The 22,819-nt window shown below is 40.7% G+C and overlaps 1 protein-coding gene across 3 annotated transcripts in view; it reads right to left on the bottom strand.

The window, feature by feature from the left end:
- The window catches only part of LOC141800822 (zinc finger protein 516-like), a 60,775-nt gene extending 38,459 nt beyond the window's left edge, over window positions 1-22,316 (bottom strand). For 2 of the 3 annotated variants that reach the window (XM_074683629.1, XM_074683627.1), the window contains exon 1: window positions 19,533-19,821. The gene's annotated coding sequence lies outside the window, so the exon portion shown is untranslated. Of the gene's footprint in view, window positions 1-19,532; window positions 19,822-22,225 lie in introns of those variants that run through there. The other variant, XM_074683628.1, reaches the window with a different exon arrangement.
- Between the last annotated feature and the right edge of the window lie 503 nt (window positions 22,317-22,819).

The raw sequence follows: 22,819 nt of genomic DNA, 5'->3' as shown, positions 1-22,819 counted from the left end.
ACCAGTCTTATCCCACAGTAGAGCATGCAGGTTATTATTCAGTACTGGTATCAGATCAGGATCGGTATTGGTCGATACCCAAAGCCCAGGTATCTGAATCAGGACCAGAAAAGCTGGATTGGTGCATCTCTATTTTAAACAATGATGAAGAATAAAAATTGCAATGTGTATTGTTAAAACATATATATATTAAAACATTGTTCATCAGAGCTCCTGCAGTACTCAGTATCTTGAGTTAAATCAGAGGATTAATAACATGTGGGAAATGTCTTTGATATACTATTTGCTATTGCTAGCAAACAGCTGGCTAAATAAAATAGCAAATAGCTGTTATCAGGCAAATAGCAAGGAAACTTGCAACAAGGTGCAAAGTTAATGAACACATTGGGGAGCTATACACTTTCACTTTCACTATCAGGATTATTACAGAGTATGGATGCAATGAAACTATATATGAAAAATACACTGAAGGTACACTTGGAGGTTAGCGTCAAACGTTATGACCTTTAAAAGTCTCCTGAGGAACATTACCTGCAGTGCTTTTGTTTTGTGTGTGTAAGCGAGTATGAGTGTGTGTCCTGAACATCTGCCCAGGACTTACAGCCAAAATTCAAATAAGCACCACTCATGCACAAACACACAACACGCAGAGGAACTGGGGCTCCTGGACAAGAATAACAAACGCTCTTTGCCTACAGGACACCAAGTCTTTCTCAAGAGCTACAGTGAGACTCTGTGACACATTTCTTTCATCCGCAGGGTGACAGCCATCACAGTGAAAGGGAGCTTATGTGGCCGCACAGTCGTGATGGATGGCTGTATAAAAAGGACCAGAGATCCCATCTGGGTCACGTCTTATCAGGTTGACTGATTCACATTGATGAAATCATGCCAGCTTGTTAACCCACCCAGTGGAAAACCTCTAAACTAATAGTGAGGAAAACAAGGCAGCGTCTGAGGGGCGAGGGAGAGAGATGCATGTCAAGAGGAGTAGAAAAGGCAGCACAAATAATGAGAGGGAGGGCAGCAGAGGGAGGATAAGTGGTAAATAGTGATGTAAAGTCACGGCAGGAGATAGATTGGGATAACAAGAGCTGACTGAGAGGGAGAGCAGGAGAGATGTGTGAGAGACAGAGAGAAATGCAGGCCGTGGGCTGCACGCTGCAGAAAGTGTCCATCACACTGGAGGACTCTGACTTTTTGAGTGTTTGGACTTTTCATCACCACAGTGGGATGAAATGATGGGGATGAAAAACAACTGTGTATTTTTAGTAATCAAGATTGGCTGTTGATCTTTTCCTCAAGTTCTCCTCAAAAAGAAAGAACTCAAACAGTGGATATGTGGCTTTTTTAACGCTGATATTCCTTACAGTGTAACCACAGCACAGGAAACTGGACTGAGTCCATTCTCACATCATTCAAGCAGCTAGCACAAAAAAATCTGGTAGTATAGTTACAGTCTAACCCCCACAACCTCTCAATCAGCCCTCACAGCAGAGTGCAGATGAAGGTGAGTGAAACAGTATCAAAGCATGTGTGTATTCATCAGGTTTGTGTGTAGGTGTGTTGACTCAAGTGAGGAAACCAGGGAGCTCTTGAGAAAGTTTGAGTTACTTCTCCTTCTGTTTTTACAGATGTTTTAGTTTAAAGGAATTAAAAACAAAAGGAAAGTCCCACCAAGGAGCAGGAAAATACAAAATCTGCCTAATTCTATCAGTGATCAGATTTAAAGACAGAAGTTTCCAGAGGTTAGACTGAAAGATGATATTTCACTGAGACAGCATCTGAAAATGGGAAAGTTCAAACAGCCGTCCAAAAAAACATCATAGATGAGACCAAATTCTATTAAAATGAACAGTAAGTAAGAGAACAGAAAAATCAGCTAAACTGATAAGTTTTATACTTCAAAGATGTAATTTAACAATGATCTCAACTTGTTTGCAGTATCAGCCTTTCCTTTAGGCTACTGTATTTGCCCTTCTGATGCTGGTGGTTTCATGAAAACCAGGACGTAGCATCCCGTAAGCGAACTAGTAGCATTCCTCATTAAGGCTGTTTACAATAAACACTAGAATAACCTGATCTGCACCAGCTGCTGTGTTCACACAGTGCATTTGCATTTGCCAGAGCAGCATCTGGAAGTATGCAGCAGCAGCGCAACTGGCATGAGTTACGAGCCGACACCCGGTCTGGTAATAGGTTTTATTGTGTCAGTGGCAAATAAGGAGCTACAAAGTTACGGCATGGGAAAACTTATCTGCTAAATGAAGAAAACTGTAACAGTGATTACATAATTCTTTTTTTGCCCTGAAAACTCCAAAGAGGACACAGCAGCATATTACTAACATGATGCAATCACCTTTTTAAAATAGTTATTCACTTGAAATGATGATTAAAGCACAAACTGTAAGATTTTGACATCAAATGAGTCGTCATGATACTTATGTTTTATCATTAAGCAGCAACCTCCAGTCGTGAGAAACGCATCAATTCAGAAGTGCTACAAAGTTTGTAGTGTGCCCCCTTGAGGCTGTCCCTGGCAGTAGCTCATTTCTCAAATGTTGGGACAGCACCAGATGCATCTACAATCCAACTCTGCTTTGTTTTGTGTTGACCACAATATACATCGGCTGCATGTTCAGTCTGACAAGTTGCAGGACTGCCACATAGCTGGAGTCAGGAGCTCCAGAAGTTCAATGCCAACCCTCATAATGAGTCTCTCCTCGTTTGTGTTGGGCTGAAAAACCTCAAACCTGTTGACTCCTGGCCTGGCTGTGCTTAATAAGCTGGTTTGTTGTTGTAGTCAAGCTAAATACATTCTGGTTTTGATCCAGTTTGTTTTATTTTGAAAGTCAGAAGGCTATTTTAGGTGGTGTTCCTGCACTACTTCCTGTCCAGCTGGATCTGCTTTTTGTTAAAATCACGCAACAGAGGAAAAATTGCGTATCTGATATGTCCAGCTCAGACTTACTCGACCAGAAACACAACCAGCTGTAGTAAGCATGCCAGGCCCATAGTTAGCGCTATAACTGCCTGTACAGAAGTGGCTTTTGATAGATCTCTACTGACGTAGAGTTGGGCCGATCAATCTGGTGTGTTGGTGAATGTTATGAGCAGAAGTGGAGCAACAGGTGCACATTTTGTTAAAGACAGTCAACATATTTAGCAGATTGAGCAGCACAAGCACAACATGGTAGTCTGAGACAATCGTTACAATGGTACTGTTGGACCGTTGTTAGCGCTTGTTCGAAGAGGAGCGCAACATCAACATTTCCACTGAAAACGCCAGCTTACTGTTTACACAGGAACAGTGGCGGCAGCATCTCAAAAAAATTACTCTCTGAAGGCTGTTTTCAAAAGTTTGTGTTTAAAGACAGCTGAGATCCATTTCTGTGTAAGCAAGAAGCCGAAGCGCAACAAAACTTTTGCGTTTCACCCTAAAACCATTGTCACATAAAAGGCCCCTGCAGCAGAGCAGACCCGGTGTAATTTTGCTCTTTGACATGAATAAAAACCTATCTGATCCAATGCTGTAATGAAGCAGAGCCAGATTAGGGATGCATTTGATGTACTTGATGTTAAGACTATGGGTTTACCCAATTAGACACACCACTCACATGACTGATAGGTGGGAACCTGTAGCTGTTAGTGAGGGAGTTCAAGGACCGCCTCTTGCATTCCGTTTTTCCAATATGGCACCTGACAGTCTATGATTATTACATAACTTTGGTTTGAAAAGCTATCAGTATGCTAAGACTCATCACTTAGCTTGTGACGATGCATCGTATGAGATATAGCTGTGATCTCAGTGAAGTCACCAGTTGGTTCATGACGTGTCTTAAAACTCAGTGTTAGAAAACTGATTCAGCCTCACTTCGATCACACTCATTGTTTTTAGTGGCATAGCTGAGGCAGCTTTTTAGCCTGTGAGTAGACAGCTACAGCACATCTACCTGTCAGTCAACTGCCCTAAAACAATGCATCTTTGTATTATTTGACTTTTAGCCTTTATCTTGACAGTTGGGTTATAGAAAACAACCCTAATAGATTTTCCCAGACATATTTTTAAGGCATGATCAACTCTGCTGGAGCACGGGACCTAACAAGGAATACTTGAAATGGAGGCATAAGGAAATTAAGTTTTTGAACTTCAGCAGAAGCTTCATTTTTGAGCGTGGTGCAGCTGAGTATCCTTTCAAACTTTGTTATTGTTAAGCTCAAAGCATCAGTTTGCCTTATTACCACAAGCAGTATCATGTAGGATGCTTTTAAACATTTCATTACGCTACAGCCTGTGTGAAGCTGAAGAGCTAGACCATCATTCATTCAGGGATGCCAGTCATTGTCGTTATAATAACAGAATAATACCAAGCATCGCCTGCTTTGTGTTGGGTGTCTTAGTGTTAGGCAATAACAATAAATCAACAGTCTTTACTCTGGGACTCTTGGGGACATACTGTGGTGTAAAAGGCTGCGCTCTTCAGCAAAGGGAATGTAGCTGGGGGGGGTGAATATGTCTAAATGAAATTGCAGTGTTTTATATTTATTTGAGACACAACACAAGCTTTCAGAAACACACACACACACTCACACGTAGAGTTGGAGGTGGGTTAAAGGATGGCATCAATAAATCTGTAATAGTTACTCATTTGTAGTAAAAGCTGCTGTTCTCATGGTGTAATTTATAGTAATCAAGAGCAAATTACTGTGTTAGCAAGGGTCCTTAAGCATTTTCAAACAAAGTCTGAGAAGAGGTCTAATTTGTGGTAAATCTCGTATATTTTTAAGAAAATATCTTAATTTACTGTGCCATCACTTGCACTTCACTTAATCTGTGTAATTTAACCAGAGGAGTAACTAGGGGGGAGTACAGGAGAGAACAAATATTGCATCAAGCAGTCATGTTTGCGCAACTCTCCCCTGAGATCAGACGCTTCCATCGGGAGTTACCTGCATCAGCCAGGCAGCAAAACAGCCATTAAGCCAGCCAAGCAGCCAGTTGGCCAATGCTCCAAACAGACAGGCCTGTTACACAAGAAATAAGAGACTGAGGATTACACACACTGTCATTCTCTCCACATCGCACCAGTGGACAGCTTTACACAACACACTGTGCCCAGGCCTGACTCAAAGACTGCAGGATGGGTTACTAAAAATGGAGACAACTCACGCCTTGACACAGAGACGAGGAGAGAGTCAACTGCATGTCTCTGTATGAGTCTTAGATAACTACATGAATTAGTGATGTGGATATTAACTGAGGAAGACCAATTCTAGCAGTCAAGTCATCAAGTCTTAATTACAAGTGACAGAATAAAAGTCGAGTGTGAGTCATAAAAGAAGGAATCTGATTTGAGTCATTATCACCTGAGTCTGATGAGTCAAGTCCTCATTGTTATCATCATGAATTATGAATTAAACTACTGACTCTATGCACCTGGAATGACTGAGTTTAACATTTATAAGTTTAGAAAACACATTTAATTTCCTAACATCAGACTGTGACTGATCCTGTCAGCATGTCTGGAGTGTTCAATCAATCAAGGTACAACACTGTGTAAAAGTAATTTTCATGTCTCACTGGCTGGATGTTTGTCAAAGGTTGTTTGTCCCTCTTCTTTCTTTAACAGTTCATTTACATACCAGATATGTTGAACTGTTTTTATACATTAGCTGCAAATCCTACGTAAAACAGACACGCTGTGGCACCTCTACATCAAGCAACTACATCTAGCTGTGAGCCATGAGGCCTATGCAGCAGTGCTAAAAACTGCAGTTCTGCAAATGTCCACTTGAGGCCGCAGAAACAATTGTGAACCCACATACACACAAATCTAAAAAGTCAATTTTTACGGCAGAATAAATGTGTTTTTAGCGTGGTTCAAAAATTATCTTGGGTTTGAATTACTCATTTCTGTATCAGCACACACAGTGCAAGGGGTTTTGTTATTTTTAAAATAAGTAAAACTACAAGTTTTTGCCAAACTATTGCATGGCTAACTTGACAGACAGTTGGGCACCCTGTAGCTAACTACCTGGCAATCGGTACTCAACGGCACCAATTTCCGGTACTTTTTTGTATGTTCATGTGGTAACAAATATCTAGATTGTTTAATAATAAAATTTTAAAGTTTTTTAATGTAACACTTTTATTTCTCTAGTATATCAACTTGCAATGCTGCGTTCATGTCTATTATGGGAAATCGCCAATTCTTCCACTTTCTCAAGTCACAAGGATGCATTTAGGTACCTAAACATGGTACTTTTTGATTTTGTGTGAATCGGTACTCGGTGCTACAGAAGGAATTCAGTTGGTATCTCTCTAACTCGTACCCATTCCTACTTCTTGTTGTCTGCAGAGGCTAAATGAGCCAACCTTTTTACCTCATCTTAATTTGTACAAAAGTAGGTTGAGTTCAGAATTTACAATATAGCCTCAAGAAGCTTCAAAACTATCAAAATCAGATGAGCGACAGCGTACTATGTCCCCATACTACACAGTCTTTGTACGTCCAGGCAGACACTGCTGAAGAAAACAGCACTTGGACGTGACACGTCTGCTGTCACATTTCTGAAGCTTTAGGCTAAAAAACTGACAAAAACAATGAGTCAGTCTTTAGTAAGTCTGAGTGCTCCTTTCCCTAACACAGCAAATGTACAAGTCAGAGTGAAGTCACAAGTGCTATAAAGAAAGAACTCAAGATGGACCAGAGTAAACTGGGCTGACAAGACATATAGCTGGGGACATAAAATGTTTTGCAAGCATCAAAAGGAGCTCTGAACTTGCTTGCTGAGCTTGTATCTGATGGTTAGATACAACATATAAATCAGACAATAAGAGGCAACTTACAATAACATGTTTGATTTGCTTGAATGAAGCAGCTTCATTGATAACTTTGCAGAGAAACTAATTAATACCAAACTTGCTGAGCTGAAAACGAAGAGAACAAACTTGTTTTAATATGAAAGTGCTGCATTTACTGCTGTTACAGCTTGCCTACTCTGAATATTTGGATCTCCTCAAAAGGTTTTAACATTGAAAAAAAAATGTCAGTTTTAAAAATACAGGAATTGGCACAAATGCTCGGCTGCTTTTGTTAAAGTGTTGGCAGCACAAGCCTTCAAAAACTCCCAATACATCAAGTATGTATCAGATCTAACTGGGACAATGATGCCTGTGGTGCCTGCAATCCAGGTATTTTAACTTAAGCACACCAGCTGCTAGTGGTCCTGGTTCAAACCTGACAGTGAAAATCAATATTCACTTGAAAAGAGCTGTAACCAGGCAAGCCTAATTATAAACATTACATCTATGGATTGAAGTCTGAGGTTAATTTACATCTTAGGTTATGATCAATAATCCAAATTAACAAATCTATGCTCCTGTTGTCAGGGATAACTCAGTGCCCCACCTGCCTCTCTGTTCGAGTCTAAGCCATCAGATTATGACTCCATAAATGGGTCAGATCTTTCTTCCTGACTTATCAGGGTTTGTTTTTTAGGGAAGACTTTGGCCTTTGTGGCCTTTCCTAAGACTATTAATTGGGTATTTTGTGGAGCTGGTCAGGTATAATCTGAGGGATTAGTGGCTATGCTCTTTAAATAGAGGTCTATGGCCAGGGATTAGATGATCACAGCCAGTCGGCCTTGAGAGCAGCAGATTTTCATGGTTTTAGCTGAAGTAAGAAAAACAAATGCAGTTGCTCGGATAAAACAGCAGCCTCATGAGGATGAGAAAAGATTTTTGTGCATTTGCTCACATTTTGAAATACCATGGATTACCAAAAGCAAAGCTAAAATGTGGGAATAGTTAAAGTGAATCTATTCCACAGGTCAAATTTATCTGCTCTGGTTTCAGACGATAATGGAGAAGCTGCAGTGTTGGGATGCTCCAAGTCTGGGGCTGGGGGTAGATGAGGGCACTACCAGGGGCCCCTGTACCTTCCTCCCTTCAACTATCCTCCTCACATCTGGATACAATGTGGGAACAGAGCGCTGAGGCCACAGGGAGAGCTGCAGGGAGGGTGTGAGTGCGCCGGGGGATTCTTTACACAACATCAAGAGCCAGTGGAAAAAGGTGCTGCTACTGCTGCTGCTGCTGGTAGTGGATGTGGGGCGGTGGGGTTGTGGTGGGGGGTAGTAAAAAGCTCCCTGTCTTTGGTCTCTTCTTCTCTGTGTAGTTGACTGCAAGGCCCCCAAGCAACAGACAGACCAACAGAGAAAGAGGGAGAGAAAGAGAAAGGCAGCTGGGACTGAGGTAAGAGGCAAACAGCAGCTCAGGACTCACAATGTGGGAGAAAACATCCAGAGGAGGGAGTTTCTGCTCAGAGCCAGGTAAACAAAATGGACACAATAAATCATCACAACTGGTTTTGGCTGCCACATGCTATTCTGGATGCAGCAGTTTTCACTTTTGGTATCCATGAACAAAGATTGATTTCCTTCATTTTACTTTACTAACCCTGGAGCAAATATTACCAATAATCTAGGTTTTCGTACAATTTCAAACCTAAATTTGAAACTTTACAACTACTACCCCCATCAACCCAAATAAACCCAGCTGTATCAGTACAGTCCCTTTCATACAATCAACTATACAAACAATCATACACCTTAAGGCCTTTGCACGCCATTGGCGGCGCCAATAAAAAGCACGAAATTGCAAAACAATTGGAGGCGTCATATTCAATCTCCGCAGCTATTTTCCTCCATACAATGTCTTTGTAAACATTGTTTTTGCAGTTTTTATGTCTGTCGCCGCAAAGAACCAGGCGCTGGGACACAAACATAATCAATGTCAAATGTTTTGGTATGTGATGTGTCGACAACAAGCATTTTGATTGGTTGGATGTGTCGCAAGTGAAACTTTGGAAAAAGCGACCTTGGTCTGAAAAACTAAAACCCAAAATTTTGCTCTGTGAAAGAACGTTGCTAGTGTGAAAGCTTGCACTTAAAAAAACTGTTTTTTTACTGTTTTTATCATTGTTTTTATTGTTTTATTTTTTCATTTAAGTGTGCACTTTAAGATTTGTTTCACGAATGTTAAGTGCGTTTATTATTATTATTATTATTATTATTATTATTATTATTATTATTATTATTATTGTTATTATTATTATTATTATTATTATTATTATTATTGTTATTATTATTATTATTGTTATTATTATTATTATTATTATTATCATTATTATTATTATTATTATTATTATCATTATTATTATTATTATTATTAATAAAAAAGTAGGTTTAAAAAAATAAACGTGCAATTTGTGCTAAAAATACGTGTCTGGTGTGCAAAGGGCTTCAAAGTGTTACTCTAATACCTGTTTCACCATCATAACAGTCCCCAAATAAACACATTTTTGGGACATTTTTTCCGATTAAAATATTTATTTTATGATTTATTAAAGTTAAGCTCAATATACCCACATAAGAATAAAAAAAGAGATGAGCAATGACTAAACCATTTTTAAAACAAACACGGTCTGATGTTAATGAGTGCCCAATCCAGTGTAGCTAGCAGTACTCAGTTAGTTTTGATAAATATATCAGGAACCACAGAAAAGCATTCAACAGATTCCTGAACAAACAATCCACCATGTCAATAATCCAACTCCATTATACCCAAAAGCCTGCAGCAGCAAACCCAGCCTTTTTGGATCAAAACTAAAACCTATAACAGACTAAAAAATGACATGTTTTAAGATCTAAGCTTTCTAAAGGGAAGAAACTAATTATGATGTACTTTTTGAGGATTTGTTTTGTTAACAGCTTTGTCACCTTTCTGACCCACATCCACAGATACCAACCACCGACAAGCTTCTTCTCTTGAGACTTAACTGAGTGACATCAAGTTACACCAATCGCTTTAGGCACTTTATCAGCCTCTCTCTCTGCAGGGGCATGTCCAGAGGGATGGCCAGGGGTGGTATACCTAAGCCTCCGTCAAAATTTGAAATCTGTGACTTGCTGGTTTAGATTAAAAATTTGGACTGTGTTGCAACCTGTGGCTACTGGGTTTCTATGCATTTTGTTGCTTGAATCAACAGCTAAGCAGGGTGAAGTAGCCTCTTATACTGATACAACTTTGGGAGAATATCACTTCAGTATAAGTAAATGTGGTTAATCAAAGTAGATTTGGAGATGGAGGAGGGAAACTAATGCTATTTATTTTTTCTGTCTGTGTGCATTTATTCATGCCACCTCTGCAAAAGTCAGAGCCCCAGCTGAGACATGCCAATCCAAAAAAGCTGGGACACACTTCCACACCTCCTTCTGACCCTACAAAGGGTTTCATTCATTTGTTGACTAAAGGCTAAAATATTAAATGCTAAGTTATTCTACCATCGTATCATAAAAAAGGCCTTTGGGCGACAGCAGAAATAATCTCTGCAATACGATTTGACAACAAGAACAAGGCATGCAAAACAAGGATCTCGTTCCATAGAGCTTAATGTCATATGTATCACTGACAGTCAAAACATTTCTATTACTGTGACGTGACTTTTTTTGTCCTTGAAGTCAAGGCTGTCTGTCACTTTTTCTTTACGATCTTGCAGATATGGATAGAAATGAAGGGGAGCATGGTTTTCTTTCTTTCTTTCTTTCTCTCCTCCATGAAAATAGACGCTCAGAGTACATTTGCATGTGTCTGTCCTGAAACCTGCTTGCATCTGATGTGCATTCATCTTGCTTTCATTCCTGGTGTTAAACTGTAACTCTAATCCACATGTGGATTCGGGTTAAACCCATTAGCCCATGAGCGACCCTCCTCCTCCTCCCCCTCCTCATCGTCACCTCTGTCCTCCATGACCCTAAACCTGCTTGACCCTGTAGAAGCACCTAAAACTACACGCCTGTTCAATCTATTCAACGCAAATGAGCACAAAGCATAAAAAGAGAAACACTGAAAAACTGTCTCTTTTAGAACTATTGCCTATATCAGCCTCGCTGCTCTCCCATTTGGCTGATAACAAAGCTTTTATGCAGCAAAATATGGTCACTTGTTACTGTGAGTCATTCTTTTGCTTCTTTTTGAGACAGACAACTGTTTCTATCAGTAAACAAGAAGTCTAACTGCCCTCTTTATTTCCATATGAGTGGCTCTGCCCTACCACAGCAGGATTTCTTTTCTTTTCCTGCAGCAAAAGGACAAAACAATGGTGAGAGCAGGCACTGCTCAATAACTGCTCCACAGAAAAGTCCTGCTCATTTAAAAAGCAAACTTTTATCTCTGAGTCGTGATCCCATAATTGAGAGAAAGAATCCCATCTTTTTCTTTCTACCTTTATAATCGGAAAAACAAACATTTCTGACAGGATGGAGTCCAAATACCTATCTGTACCCCCACCCCCATCCCTTTTTACTCTAACACACACACACTCACGCAAACTAGATCCCATCCCGACAAGGTTAGGCTGACATCAGCGGCTAACGATCAGTTCTTCTGTGCACTGAATGATTAGCTGCAGTAGCCTGGAGACATTTCCAGCTTGTTTCCCTGAGTTGGTCAGACATGCAACATCACTAAACTTCAGTATGCACTAACTACATCCACTGTGTCCAGCTCTGTCCGTAAAGGGAATTGAAGAGACTTTTGGACACTAATAGATGTGGACCACGTGGGGCAGCTTAGGGGAATAATGGCTACAAATCAGAGAGTAAAGTTTCTTTTTCATAAAGTAGTTTTGTACTCTGCTGACATACAAAGGCACTTCCTTATAGGACACAAGACAATGTGTGTACATAAGTGTGTTTGTGTAAAGGGTGGAGCATCAGTTACATATTTGCATCAAAGTGAAACTGAAGTTAGAATGAAAGATGGAAAATATTTTCAAAAAATTCTTTAAGCAGTTTTTTCCTTTGAAAGTTCACTGCAAAAGTCCCTAAAGCTCATTTTCTGGCATTTCTGTTTATAACTTTCCAGGAATTACTGAGAAAACTCATTTCTGAGTACTCTGAATACATGGTTTGTACTCCCATGGGTGGCCCTCCTTTCTTTGTCTGCACAGCTACATGAACTATCACCTCCACTGATAACTTCTATTTATTCTACAGTGGTTATAAATAAAGCACAACATTCCCCTTAAATGTCCAAAACCATACATTTAAACTTGAATTAACATAAATGATTAAGAAACATATTTGCATGACTTTTTGTGGACTTTTTCATTCCCATTTGGAGTGTGTTTATGAACTGGAGCAGAGTGGTGAATGCTAAAAAGGAGCCTCTCTCTGCTTAGGAAACAGTTCACCCAACCCCCACCCACCCCTTAATGCCCTCTGGGCTGCTGTGAGTTTGGATTAAGTTTGGGTGCCATGTCCCCTCCCTACCGAGCCCGGCCGTCACCCCTGCAAAGCACAGTTTGTGTGGCCCATCAAATATGGAGGAGGCCATTAGGAAGGCCACGGTCTTACAGGGAGATAAATGGAGCAGATAGACAGGATGGAAAGGGTGTAGAGGCAAGAAAAACCTAAACAAAGAAACAGTCAACAAGATGTGATGCATAGAGTAAGATACAATTTTTTTTTTTCATTGCTTATATTTCTCACAGACAGTTTGAATTCCCATTTTATTCACATCTTATAAAGGTATTACTGCATGACGAGCATGTACGATGTGTACAGCATGTGTGCGTGTTTATGTGTAATGCAATGGATCAATAATGGTAGTCTACTAGTGACATCTGGGCTGGACAAAGAGGGCTGTTCCTTCCCCCGGCAGCTCTCTTTCTCCCTCTCTCAATCCCTGATCACAGCCACGTGGTTCTCTGGGCTATTTCTCCCAGCTAAGCTTATTTCTCTTCTTTAATCCCGCAGCAATCACAGCAACAATGCCAGGCGTCAGTTCATAGACACAGGCAGAAATCTATTAACTATGATCACTATGTCAGCCAAAGCTGATAAGCACAGCTAATGAATCCAGCACGGTCAGCCCGGCACGGTGTGTTAGTGATTGTTATTTCATCAGATCATCAATAACGTGTAAGATGGAAAATCGACATGAGCGATGGTGATGGATAATGTGGAAATCTGGTTTTGAATTGTTAGAGCGGAGGTGTGATTTCTCTTTGTGTAAAAGCTGCTGCTGCAGTGACTGTCCTTAGTTAAAACACTCAGAGCTGCACTGATAGATGGAGGCCATACCCAACCCTGATTATCAGATTATCAGCCACTCACTGTGATGCACCGCTGGTTAAAGAGGAGGGGCTCCAGCCTTTACACAGAAGATGAAATCATTATATATCAGTACATCTTATAGACAAAGTAGAAGTAGGAGTAGTAGCAGCAGACAGTAGTAGAGGTAGCAGTAGTGTTGTGACAGTAGAAATCTGACCTGGAAAATAGTCTGCAGGGTTATTAATTTAGAGTGGAGTAGCATTTCAACAGACACAAATTTACACATGCAAGATGAAGAAGGCCAAGAAAAACAAAAACAAATGGGTCACAACAGCCTGTACTGTTTTAATCTCTTAGCTTTTTTTCTGCCTCTTCTGCAAGGATAATGGTACATCAGGAAGAATTTTTTAAGTATTGTCATTGTTTCGTGTTCACAGACACACAAAAACGTGTGCACAAACGCACACAGAAAAGAAATTCAGGAAAAATAATGTCACAACCACCACAAGAAAACCAGATAACAACTCTGCCTTTTTTAAGTGCTCTCAGCACCCACCATCTTTTCTTGGCTCCTTGCCAAGCCTGTGCTTAGGCAGAATGTGATCAGAACCAACTTAACACTGGACCTAGCACTGAAAGAGCATTCCCATCTAGCATGGTGGGAAAGGGGAATTTGTTTACTGAATCAATAAACTTCCTGTGGCCATGACTAAGTATGCAGCCTTATCTCTTTATTATAGCCGGCACTCAAACAATACAACTTGACAACCACCTGAACTCTGTTAAAGCTTCATATTTTGGCAATTTACAATTTTTTGGCACTAATAAGCTTCCTTAGCTGCAAGAAAATGAACGCACAGCATATGTACAAAAATCTGCAGTACCACTGGAAAACCCAACCCGATAATATATACATATATATGTATATATATACAGACTTAGAGCATCCCAACACTAACACTATTCAGAAATTCTAAACTAGAGAGAGTACAACGAGAGCTTAATTACTGTTTACTCCTGAACTCGGAATATCCTACTGGGAACTCGGGGTTGGTGTGGGTACTCCGACCTACAAGTCAGAAATTTCAACCTCAAGGGGCGCTCCAGTTGTGCGTTCCCACTCAGAACTTGGAAATTCTGACTTCTGAGTACAAATGAAACGCAGCAGGTAGAGAAAAAGTTTTCAATTACTTGTTTGTATTGTGAAAACTGTACTAAAGTTGAACTTTATAATTTATTTATTTTCATCACATTAAAGTAAAAAGACCTTAGCTTAATTAAACACAGTCTCTGCCCTGTCAGTGGCTCATCCAACTGACAGGCACTTGCATTGCAGCACACTCTTTGCAGGTTAAAGCCATAAGTTAGCATTCCATTATGATGACCACCATCCAAGATTCTTCACAAAAAGTTCTTCATCTATGTAGTTTATGAGTGACACTGATTTAAATGACATTAAAACTTTGGTTTTGAGTGACTTTATTTCTCTGCCTAACTGTAGTTGTGTAAGTATGTATTTATCCTAATTACTATTTAGCCTCATATACTGTCACCCATAAAGCTGGAATAAAATTATGCTACCTCTTCTCATAAAATGGCTTTGCAAAGGTTAATTGTGGTTTAAATGTAACCGGTATGTTTGTATATGGTTTGTATAGGATATTTATTTATTTATAAAGTTTTGAAAAAAATGTTTACCCATAGAACAGAGAACATCAGATTTTCCAATGAGACAATATTACTACAATGTTATTAATGTGTGAGGTTTCCTTTTTTCCCCTTTCAAAAATATCCCCTACTACATTTATGTCATCTATTTCATGTTTCATCTTTCAGGAGTTTCACAATAATGGATTTCAGTCTTTGGATGTTATGCTTCCTCAAAGGCCTGAACATGTGAACAAACATTTATATTAATTGTTTTATTGTTTTCAAAAAGATTTTTAACCACGTGTGTTCACAATAAGCTCTGATGACCCACATGTGTGAAAATATCCATGGGAAGTTCTGGAGTCCCATGATGACTTGCTGTCGGTAAAGGGGTTTTCCGCATGTACAAAGAACTTTATGATGAACAAAGTGAATCTGTCACATTGCAAAAGCATAATCATTATAATCCCAGATCAGAATATCACTGTTTTGCTGATAAAATAAAAAAATCAGCACGTGCAACAGTTGAGTCCTATAGACCATGACTACTACATGGTCTCTCCCTTATCCCACTGACATGAATGAAGGCTGTAATGGCTCTAAACCTAAATCCACCCACACAACTCCCCTACCCCCTACCAACTCCAACCCCTCTCCTATCTTAATCCTCCCATTACTACATCATTTTCTTTGGGTCTCATTTAAACAGCCATCAGGCTTCACTCTATACTACCTGGACAGAGCTGCTTGGCTTAGCAGCTGACTCAATCGATCACAATGGGTTTGACTGATGCAGGTGTGACCCAAAAAAGGATTAACTACCACCTGTCACCTAAGTTTTCAAAAAATTTCACCCAAGACTGTTTAAGTGTCGATAAACTGGAAATGTGTAGGATGACAGTAGCAGGAAATGCAAATTCCCTCTGAGTAAGTGCTATGTTTCCCATGGAGGGCTCATTTATAATTTAATCCAGGAGCTTGGTGTTTCTAGGCTAACACAGAGAGATTGCCCTTTCAGAATGGAAACCCCCACCATGCAGCGGGGAATCGATGCCGTCACCACAGAACAAACACAAGACCTCATATTAAAATGATGGGACTGTCTGGACCACCAGCACAGAGACGGGTGCTTCATTTTTGTATCTGGCACTTTTTTATTTCTGTGTATTAACCTAAAAAAAGGAACAGCTACCAAAACCAGTTTGCACTTGTTTGCCATCTCTTCCCATAATCCAACCTCAATATGCCATGGAAAGTTATTAAAGCCAGTGAAGGCGGATACATCTTTGCTTTCATGTAGAAAGAGCTGATACAATCTAAAGCATAACAAGGAAGAGATGAGAGAAAGAACAGGACGTGTAAGGCTTCAGCTCGGTAGGAAAACATGTCTGTCTGGTGACTTGATGCCTTTACTTTTTCCTATATTCATTTCAGTTCAAAGCCTCACTGCTCTAACAGGAGCAGCTTGGACTGAGATGAAAAAGTAGAGTCAAAGCAGGGTAGCAATTAGACTCTAAAAAGGACTGAATGGATTCAATCCATGACATAAGCGAGGACATGTAAAACACAGCTAGCTGGCTCTGGAAATCTTCCAGACATGAATTCCACAAGGTGCTGGAAACCACCCACAAAGACCTTGGTTCATGCTAACTCACCATTATCACATTAAAAAAAAGAAAGAAAAACTTCTTTTCATCACAAGGAAGGAACATCTCAGCACCAAACGCATCCTGGATTTACAGAACAGTGAGCTAAAGAGAAACTAGCCGAGAAGTTTGGGATTACAAGAATAAATACAACATCTACTTATCTGTTATACACTGTCTGCACACACTACAAACTATAACTGTGACTTTATCACTTACCCTGTTCACTTCTTAAACACTGCAATTGTATCCCCATTTTTATGAAAATGTTAGCAAACAGCAGCTAATTCACTCACTCACTCCAAACACAGAAGCACTGTGAGTAGCATCACAGCTCTGTTTTCTTTTGTTTGTTTGTTTCCAACAACTCTCAAGGGAAATAGCCTAGCTAGAGCTGTAGCTCTCACTTAGCTGATGACTGCACTTCTATGCTAGCTACACTTGCTAGTATGTTGTTTCTTCTGCCGTTGTTATTTTTCCTAAAGGGTTTTTAAGTCACCTTCTTGAAAAATGGCACAGCATTAGAGTTAAGTGACACATTGAAGTTGTTGATCAGTCACCAAAATAGCTAGCAAAAGCAGCCACAGGCTAAATTTTAGCATATCTGGGGATAGTAAGAAGCTGGATGATAGTTTACTGGGGCTTTATCACCTTAAACAGAACCTTTCACCCTCACACAGTGTTTACAGGCACTGTAGTACTTTTATTGCTGAAAGCAGAATACTGAGATACTACTAACAATATTTCCTATGATGGGGGTGTCATTTGCTGTTGACCCCCTCAGAGTTGGTGAAGGTAAATGACTGTGTCCACGGTGAAAAGGCACAAGGCAGTAATGAGTAATGAAAACAGCCGAGTTAGTGCTGCCATTCAGTAAAGGGCCTGCTGCTGTGGAATGTGAGGCGCCATTCATTCACATGGGTTAAAAATGCATTTCTGCCACCACAAAGCCCTGCCTTGTCCTCATTGTTTTTCAGCACACCAATAAAACACTTCCACATTCTGGAGGCTGAAGACAAAAAAATGAATTTGCTAATTTTACTCCTACAGATACAGGAAAACATGGGGGAGGTGAGGGGGTAGGGGGTGAACTTTGCAAAACAGTCAAGTCTTTGGGAGAGATAGAGTCATGGTGGAGTTGAGGGTTTGATCATGAAAAGCACAGGGAGAGAAAAGTAAGCATACAGCTGCTTACAAAAGTCAAATACTTCTATTGAGAGGAGCCCAATGTATGCAGCATTTATTCAGTGTATGAAAAGAGGCACAATGGTGGAAGGCAAATACAAAACACTTTACTCAAGTCATGTGTGAGCTCCCAAGGGATGTGTTTGTGAATAGAAGACATCTGCAACAGGCCCTCATGAAAAGAATCCTGTTAGTGTGCAAAAGTGGCTTAAACTTGATTTAACTTGTTTGTAATAGCATCTGACAGTCAGAGCATGACATATTTAAACATAGCTCATGTGCCTCTTTGGCCTCTCTGAACAATGCTCAACAAGTGATCTCAGACATGACTGCATTCAGCAACTGCATGATGTAACAGTGTAAGAAAACACTCTCTCATCAAAATCTTCAGGTAGATTTGAGGCTTTCTTTTGTATCATATTTCAAAGCATGATCTAAAAACTGTGAGGAAATTGATCAAGAGTATTCAAAGAAATACTTCTTTACTTCTTCAATGTCTTTGTGTCCATTTACTCCTTGCCCTACTCAAGGATTAGAGAACAGGTGGTGCATTTGAGGACCATTTATTATCTCTCAGTCAGTTTGGAGAGGTTGAATCATTGATTGTTGTTTTTGTTAAGAGTTAAGTTCACAAGTTGAACCACAGAGTGAGAGCTGTGGGCTGCAGCAAAAATGTTTAACACAGTGTCTGAAATCTGACATGGGGGAGACAATGTAATCCTGTCTGCAAAACAACGCTCTGCCTCCCTCCCTTCCTCCCTCCCTCCCTCCCTCCCTCCTTGCAGCTCCCTCTCTCTATCTCTTTCTGCGTGTGTCTGTGCTGACAGAGGAGAATATACTGTATCTTTAAACACCAAGACAGAAAAACAGCACACTGCAGAAAGTCAATATTTAAGGAGAGGGGGGGAAATGCTGTCAAGTACAGAAAACTCAGAGTGGATGATACTGTGCACACTGTGAGTTTATAAAAGATTATTACCTAAGTGCTAAAGAAACACTACACAGACCACTTACTCACACAGACTACAAAGAAGTTAGGAAGCACTATGCAAAAAACACCTTTGGACAAGACACTGGTGACAACATGACTATAAATGTTGTGCTGTGTGTACTGGGAAGGGGGGGGGGGGGGGTGCTGTGTGTGTCAGCGCTACAAAGGTGATTGTGTGAATCCTAAACTCCTGCAACACCAGATAAGACCACGCCCACATATTTTCTATTTAATTCCTGTTCATTAAACTATAAATAACTCGGAGTAGACTCAGGTTTTTGGCTTAGGTGTGCACACACACTCACACACACTCACACACACACACACAAACACACACGCTCTCCTGTGCTTTTACATAACTATCTCCCCTGATAACTACTCCAGCTGGCCCTCAGGGAGGATCACCATGACAATCCTATTTTATACTCATAATAATACATCTTTAATATTTACAGTATTAACTGTGCCCTTATCTCTACCTTTTATGGATGTTAGCTCCTGTTATCACTTATGGCACAGCCATAGTTTTCACCTGAATGCTACTGCTGCTCCTTGCAAGTTTATAGCCATCTAAATCTACTTAACAAGTGTTATATCCCTTAAAATATCGCAGTTAAATTCCTTTTAAAATTCAGTTTATTCTGTCATTTCTGCTGTGGTCCTTCTGTACTTGTCATTGAAATGCTGTTCCCTGTTTTTGCAAGGTCTCACTCTCTTCTTATCAGCCAAACATTCCTCAAAATGACCCTTATCAGCACATGTACTTTAGCTGCCCGTTTTTCTCAATCAGTCGTGCCTCCACTCTTAAAGGAAATGGCCATAGGTTAAGAGTCTCTAATAGCCAAAAGATTGCACTTTAAAGCAGCTGCAGTGGAAGGACGGACGAACGCACCCTCAAAACAACAAACAATACTAATTATACACAGTCACTTCCTTACCAGTTCAAACACCGCTGGGCTCAAACACTCGCGCAGACACAGAGGAGACCGGTGCAGCTCTCCAAAAGCAAACGTAAAGAGTCCAGATCCACAGAGATAAGAGGAGACACTGACGCTTCCAGTGCAGCGACTGACAGCAGCTACCCGGGGTTCAACTCTGCAAAAAACAGCTCAACTGTTACAGTTATCGGGCTATCTCTGACGGATTCCTGTCTCCCTGTGTTACAGCACAGCACAGGTTCCTCTGTCTGTCTCTCCTCTCCGCTCTTCTGTCTCTCGCTCGCTCTTGTCTCGTGTCGTTTCGCTGCTGCTGCCTTCAGGTGTTGTCGGAAATGGCTTGATTCCAAAGTTTTTAAAAAAAACAGAGGACGGAATTCCGTAGTAAGTTCAGTGAATGGGTGAACAGTTGGAGTTTTTTTACGCTCACATCTGTGCTACTGGAAGTTCACATGTATCGTGTTAATAAACAACGTTTGATTCTCGAAATATGACTCAACCTCGCCTGTTTTACTTTCAGTTTAAAATAAATGTGAAATTCCCGGCGACATTATTTTACGTTATCACACATTACAAACGAGACATTATCTCGATTACACATGTAACTTCTCTGGTATTAAAACATCAGGCACAACTTATCCTACTTATTTATGTATTTATTTTTTTATTTTTTATTTATTTATGCGTTTATCCCAGGAAATCTTCAAAAGTGACTTATTTTCCTGTTACTATGTAGCTTTCGTTTTCTGATGGATATTTGCAAAAGACACTTCAAAACACTTCTTTTTCAATTTGGCAAACATATTCAGACATTAACACATTTAGTGATTAACTAATGGGGGGGGGGGGGGGGGGGGGTTCTTTAAGAAAACTTCCTGTTCTGATCTCATCCTATTATATTACAGTGATTTGGTCCACTGCCTACATACCTTAGTCGTCTGTAGTAAAGAGTTCAAAGTAAAGTCACACATATGGTCTAGTGATAAATACGTGTAAGAAAAAAATATATTTAATGATAGGATAATATGTTTCCTGCGTGTCTCTCTTAAAGAATAGGTCGAGTTATCTAAGTCTTGCAACTTGATAAAGGACGTGGCGGAGCTTATGAGAGCACCTGAACGCATCGTGATAGGAAAGAAGCTACACAAGTGTGTGTGTGTGTGTGTGTGTGTGTGTGTGTGTGTGTGTGTGTGTGTGTGTGTGTGTGTGTGTGTGTGTGTGTGTGTGTGTGTAAAATAAATGTGCGAGGAAATTCGCGAAGGCGGAAAAAAGGAGAAGCCGAAAAGTTTGTCCCTTGTCACTGAGCCACGGTCCACACTTGAGAGACCTCCCATTTCACTGCGTCTTTGTGTTTCATGTATGTCTCCATCGCTTCCTATCAGCGGGATTCATCCGCTGCCGTGTGAGTGTGTGTGTGTGTGTGTGTGTGTGTGTGTGTGTGTTTAGTCTAAGGTGCAACACAAAAGAAAAGAGGTGACACTGAACAATCCCCCCTCAGTGACAACAGCCTTAATGCCGTACATGCGCAAAAGGATTCGTGCGTAAAACATATCTGGTGCCACGGGGAGATATCACTATCTGTGATCGGTCTACATACTTTCACTAACCCCTCCACCCAAACTGAGGAGTTAAAGGAGACCCAGAGGACGTCTTCAGTTGTCTTGTGCTGGACCCCCCACCTGCCATAACAGCAGGATCACAGTGTCGGTGCATCATCGGGGGGGGGGGGGGGGGGCTACATGCACCCGGACCCCATCACACACAACCACACACAAACTCACAAAATTTACCCCCCTTCTTTCTCTCTCCTCCTCCGCCACATGTTTCCGCAACACCCCCCAACACGCATGCACGCGCGCGCGCACTCCGCATGCAGATGAGTTGCAAGAGCTTAAATATGCGCAGAGATGAAAAGGAGAAGAAGAAACACGACACAGCAGAGATGTTCCAGTGGTTTCACATCCTCATGGTGACAAGCAGACCTTCAGCAGCTCATGGCACCTGTGCCTTGCTCGGAGGCAGTTGTGCCATGTCTATTATGTAGGACACGACTTCCTAATATGGATATACCCCCCTCACCCCTCCCTTTAACGTCCACCTCCACCCTGTGTCTGTCTCTGAGTGAATAAAACAATCTTTGAATAGAGAAAGAGTAGTGTTCCTCCCTTTCCTGGATATGTTGTAAAGTCTAATTTTGATTCTATTTGTCACACTTGAGTGTGATTTTGATGCCGTGTAGATTGCTGTCAAAATAAAGAAAAGGATGAGTGCGTATTGTGGTGAACTGGTGGAAAGTTTTCAGACCCTCAGTGGAGCATATGAATCAAGTCTATCTCTACAATCGTTGTTTGAATAACTGACTTTATGTAACTCAGCTTTCAAGAGCTTGACATGACTCAATGAAATCACAAGTGCCATTAAACTGCTTCAAGTTGTGTGACTGTGAAGTACGGTAATAGGCTATTACATTATTCCTTACCACCTTTCTAGCTCCGTTTCGTTATCAAAATCCCCGACAGGAGGCGAAACATTTTTTTCTTATTTAAACACTATACACTAGCCTCTCCTGCGAGTAACCTATTTATAAATCAAGATCAGACAATCGACTTCCACCTCCAGTCCGCTCGGAGCCCAGGAGATGGCCCGGCAAGACTCGGGAAACGACTAAATAAAGAAAGCCAAAAATGTGAACGTACCTGGTTTGTCCACATCAGTAATCCAGGGTGACTCCAAGAAGCAGAGACAATCCTATAGGTGAAAGCATGCTCTTTGCAGTGTATGCTGAAGTGCATGATTGAGTAGGTCGAGACCATTATGTCTTGTGGGGGTGGATACAAATTCCAACCTGAGTTTTTTGCCCAATGACGTATCATTTCACGGCTAAGACTACAACCTTGATTCATATCGAGATATTCAATAAAAGAAACAAAGTTATACAAAATATTCCCACTTAGAGCAGCTGTGAAATGTTTTTACTTATCTTTACTCCCCCTGTTCTGCGGACAAATGGCTCCTCTCGCATTAAATGGAACTATCTGCCATTGTCTCATCAGCGAAAAGTTGTTGATACTGCCAAGCACTTTCAAAAGTGAGTTAAGAGTGTGAAAATGATAATTTCACCGAGTTATTCTCACATATGACGAGATCTGAAGTGATGTCATGACAAATCTGATTGGCGTTTTTGATGACTGATGAAGTCGTTAAACTCCTCGCGCACACAATGTCATTCCATGGATGTCCGGAGAGACAAACCCCCCATCCACATGAGAAAGACTCGCAGCTGGGCCCAA

This window comes from Halichoeres trimaculatus, unplaced genomic scaffold, assembly GCF_033239565.1.
Source record: "Halichoeres trimaculatus isolate MK-OKI-2021-1 unplaced genomic scaffold, fHalTri1.1 fHalTri1_scaffold_12, whole genome shotgun sequence".
NCBI classification, from domain to species: domain Eukaryota; kingdom Metazoa; phylum Chordata; class Actinopteri; order Labriformes; family Labridae; genus Halichoeres; species Halichoeres trimaculatus.
This window is presented reverse-complemented; position numbering and strand designations above follow the sequence as displayed.